Here is a 5,171-nt window from a genome sequence, read left to right as displayed (position 1 = left end):
TATTAGCTGTAATTGCAAACAAGGGTTATTCCACAAAATATTAAACATAGGGGTTGAATAATAATTGACCCACACTTTTATGTTTAAAATTTAATAAAATTCAACTGAGCAACATAACTTTTTGGTTTGTAAGATTTATGTTTCTGTTCATAAAACCTACTCTCGTTTGCAGTTTGAAGGCTCTAACTTATTTGCATCTTATCAAACCAGCTAAATCTGCAGGGGGTTGAATACTACTTGTAGTCACTGTATCTACATATATATATTTCTATATTTCTTTAATAATTATTATTTCTTGATTTAACTAATAGTGGATAAGGGCAACCACACATCAAAATGGTTTACAAAGCTAATTTATATTTAGAATAATTTTCCACATGATAATATTCTTGAATAACTATAATATTATTTTTAATGGTTACCTAAATAGGTACACACCTCTCTTTAGTCAAATCTATGCTACTCATCGATATGAAATTTATGCACAATATTTCTAGAAGAATAATTATTTTTAATTTGGTTCTGATATATACATAAATTTTATAAAATAATATTTTTGGTATTAAGGGGGAAAATGTGTTTTTGATCCTGATTACATAATCAATTTTGATCAATACTTATTTTCCACACATTTAAATAAAGAAGAAATAATAATAAGGTACTATGGTATAATTAAGAAGGGTATTACATGCAAAGTTGCATAATTTAATATTTTTTGGTGGTACAAGGTTAGGACAAATATGAAATCATCCAGATAATGGAGATATAAGGGTATTTTTTATGGAGAATATAATTACTCTGCATTTGTCATTAAAATTTAAAGGCCTTATTTTTATTTTTATTCTTATTTTTACTCTTAATTTTATTTTCCATTTTTAAAATTTTATTCTTACTTTATACTTCTTATTTTTCTATTTTTTCATTTTTTAATTCTCATTTGATTTTATTTGAGTTCAATATCTCAATTGAGAAAACACATTAATATTTAATAAAGTAATGTCTAATACAAGAGTATTGCTTCATTAAATATATATTGCTAAGGAAAAAAATGTTTACATTTTCTGAGTAAACACAACAATTCATTCATTCATTTATTCATTCATTCATTCATTCATTCATTCATACATTCATATATTTATTCATTTTGGTTCAGGAGTATACATTCTTTGATATTATTGGTTTAATAAAGATATAAAAACTTGTTTTTTAAAAATTCACTGACACCTATGGGTTGGAAAAGGTAATTACACCTATGACATAAAAATGTTCTATCATATGGAGAACTTGATTGATAATGAATTATTATCTATTATTGTTTATTATTCCAAACATAATTTATTTTAATATTTTGATAATAATTAGATGGATATTACTGATTGCTATGGTACGCTGTGATATTATAGGTTAGGAAAAACTGCCAGATTTGGTATCAGATTAGGGAATGAAGACTTCAATCAAGACATCGCAATTATGAATTCTATCTTAATAAAGACTTTTAATTTTTATAAATCAAAGAGATTCTCAAAAGTTACAAGAAGAAGCAACTGATATCCGGACGTCTCAGAAGGTAACAGGTGTGAATGCTGAGTGTTATAATAGACTGTGTCCATTACATACAATACAATTCACACCACTGATCACCAAGACGGCAGAGGACGATGATCCTATATGTACTGTGTTGTGTTCAAGTTTCATCACGTTCCACTGGTTTCTTATCACCTGCAACGCTTCAATGAAAGCTAGTGAACAGGTAATACCTGGCATATGTGTCATGTATATAAAGGACTGAGTACTGGTTATGGTGCTATATAAAGCAGGAAAGTGTCAAGTTAACCCTTGCTTTACTGACCAAAGACGTCACATCTGTTCCAAAAGTGACACGAGACCAGTGCGGACACACCGAAGATTCCAAAGACGATCCAACGTAAGTCCAGGTGACACTGCACAGATATTAAAGCTACATTTCATCCATGGACTTTGTTTTCTTATCAACTGACACACATGATCTTTCTAATAAAGAGTACAGTTTATGGACTGAACAATAATGAACACAATTATGGACTGTACAATATCTACATGCTGTAATTTATTTCAAAGGAGTTTTCATCTAAAGACTGTGTTATAAAAGAACCAAGAAGAAGACGAGACGACGACCCGATGACATCAGATGATGACGATTGAACCCGCGATTGCTTCAATTTAGATATAGGGAAGTATAATTATACATATTAAATGAATATTAGTCGCGGCTTACCATAACATGAATTCACATCATTATAAAACAATAAACCGATATTGATACTATTATTACTATTATTATTATTATGGAAATTTAATGATATTGCCAAGGAAGAAGGAAAGAAAAAATGATTGATGAATGTATCTTCTTTTGAGAAATTTCAGTTAAAGTCCTTTTATTCTCAAAAAAGGGGGAAATGTTAAATGGTTAATTATGGAAATTCATTTGGAATGTTAATCGATAATCATTTTTCTGAGTTCTATGCCTCAGCCATCGTGTCTAGTTGACATGCACTAGTTGTGTGTGTATTTTTGGTTCACTACCATATGTAGAACAGGTGTGCCATACGACTGGCTATAAAAGCCCATGGTACAGAAAGGGGGGGCTCTCTTGCTCTGCCCACCCCACAAGACACAGAATCTTCATGCTGAGAAGCAGATGACATGTAGGCCTGGACACATGCTGGACAAAGACATGATTTACCAGCCAGGATCCAAGGAAAGATGGGTGAATCTCAACAATTAAGCTAATTATGGACAAATGGACAATTACTTTATAACTAATTATTGTATGTACCTGCTGCAATCTGATTCTTTTTAATGGACAATCCAAGAATAAATAGATACATTTTATTATAAGAATATCGTGATATTGATACTTTTAGAAGTCCTCAGTAGAAAAAAATAATACAGGAAGAGTATTATTTTACAGTCTCCCATCCAAGTACTAACCAGGCCTGACCCTGCTTAGCTTCCAAGATCAGATGAGATCAGGCGTGTTCAGGGTGGTGTGGCCATAGGCAGAGACAAGCCTCTCACTTGCTGCTTTTCTACTTTGACGTCTGGCTGTCGGCTGCCCTTTCCAGTGCTCAGCAAGACCAGGTCCTTTTGTGCTTTCCCTTCTCTTCAATTTTTTTGCTGGCTTCCTAAAAAGGTCTTGTAGACACAACGCCCCACTCAGAGCCGCTGAGCTCACTGATCGGCTGCACCCCCTATCTGCCCCTACAACCTCTCCGTCACCATGCGTCAGACTCTCCTGCCTGTTTTATGATTTCAGGGCCCTAGCAGGAATCACCCCACCCCTCCCCAATTCCTTCCGCACCTTCCTTGCCTTCCTTGCACTGAGGTTAGCTCTTTGTCAGCCGTCTGGCTTGGTTACACAAGCTTCTTTGCAGAGAAACATGTTACTTCTGCTGGCCCTCGCTAGGCCGCCGGCATCCAAAACCTTCCCTGGGCACCTGCTGAAAGCCTGGCCCCTTCACGGCCCCGAGTGCTTTTAACGCCATCATTTCCACAAGGCGAGCTGCAGAGTCAATAAGCACTCCTAGCCGTGGCAAGGAGCTCGGTGTCAGGCCTGCGTGAAGGTGGCGGGGTAGCGTACTTAGCTGCCAATTGGCTCAGAGGCCTTGGGGCTTCCATCATCTAAGTTACTTAAGGTTGGTGTCCGGCAAGGCGCCGTTCCATGCTAGCCGAGCTGGGCAGTAGGGCAAAACGTCATCAAAATGGTCTACAGCACCCGGTGTTCCCAGGAGGTCTCCCATCCAAGTACTGTCTGAGCCCAGCCCTCCTTTGCTTCCGAAATCAGAGGAGATCGGGCGTATCCAAGGTGGCATGGCCAGTAGACGTTGCTCGATCCATTGCCCGGCCAGCCTTTCTCAGGATCGCTTGATGGCGAGCAATCTGGCCGTGACGGGGCGGGCTCCGAAGGGTCCATGCTAAGGCTGTGCCGTCCCTACTAGTGTTGAGCCACCCCCGTAGTGTTCGAGTTCGGTTCGGTTCTTCGAACACCCGTGTGTTCGCCGAACTGTTCGTCGAACTGTTCGTCGAACACCTTCGAACACCGTTAAAACCAATGGCAGGCAAACAAAAACACATAGAAACACATAGAAAACACCTTCAAAGGTGTCCAAAAGCTGACAAACTGCTCAGAAGACATAACTAACACATGGAAAAGTGACAAGAACATATAGTCATGCGAAAATAAAAGAGGTGGAGGAGTAAAAGGAGGGGGAGACACAGATATAGGCATGTCATGCCCTTCTAAAATCCAAAAAGTGAGAAGCCGACACGGCCAGTCCGCTCCTGCCCGTGCCACCTCCGTGTCGCCGGGTTTGTGCCAGAGCCGCGGTGAACCCTGATGGCCAGCCCCCCTCTCCCAATACTGGTGCCTGTCCGCTGGTGGGTCGAGCGAGCCCCCCTGTGGTGGAGGCAGCTCTAAGCTTTTTAATTTAAATTGTCTCTCTAATTTGAATGAATACACTTTAAATCCATTTACAAGGATCTATTGGAGGGCAAGTCTCATGCCAGCAGCCGCGTAATTCCAGCTCCAGTAGCGTCCACTAAAGCTGCTGCAGTTAAAAAGCTTTTATAAGGATCGATCTCGGCTGTCCACCGCAAGGCATCCTACTGCCAGTCCCAGCCCCCATGCCTTGGGGTGCCTCCTGATGCTCTTCACTGAGTATCCCATGGTCCCGAAGCACTTCCTTTGATAAAATTAAGTGTCTAAACTACAGGTGGTGTAGCTTGCTTAACAGCCGGGATAATCCGCTGACTAGCAGACACTGCTACTAGGCACAAAGTATTTCCTGGGCTAGATGCAGTTAAAAATTTGTAATTAGATACTCTCGTTGGATGCTGAGAAAGCATTCCATAGAGTCTCCTGGCACGCCATATATGATTCTCTTAAAAAGCTTGGGGTAGGGGTCTAGGGGACCCTTTTATAGCCAAAATCACGGCCCTGTATCACAATACGTCACCTAGGCTGAAGATAAATGGAACTGTAGCACCCTGAGCGCTTGGTTGCTACAGACGTATTGCACCTCACCCAGAGGTGTGATATCTCACTCTCAGGTAAGGATGGAGTGTGGATCAGGACCCGACACCTGCATGCATTACACCACATTGCCGTGGGGCAGGGCGACCAATATGCCTCT

The 5,171-nt window shown here is 39.8% G+C and overlaps 1 pseudogene; it reads right to left on the bottom strand.

Annotated features, from left to right (window-relative positions):
- Positions 1–3,742: 3,742 nt before the first annotated feature.
- Positions 3,743–3,862, bottom strand: LOC141269590 (5S ribosomal RNA; annotated as a pseudogene).
- Positions 3,863–5,171: the final 1,309 nt, after the last annotated feature.

The sequence above is a fragment of the Phyllobates terribilis genome, unplaced genomic scaffold (genome assembly GCF_046119375.1).
Source record: "Phyllobates terribilis strain yellow unplaced genomic scaffold, ASM4611937v1 Scaffold_4__5_contigs__length_816908805, whole genome shotgun sequence".
Classification (NCBI taxonomy): domain Eukaryota; kingdom Metazoa; phylum Chordata; class Amphibia; order Anura; family Dendrobatidae; genus Phyllobates; species Phyllobates terribilis.
Note: the sequence above shows the minus strand (reverse complement) of the source record. Positions and strands in the feature narration are given on the sequence as shown.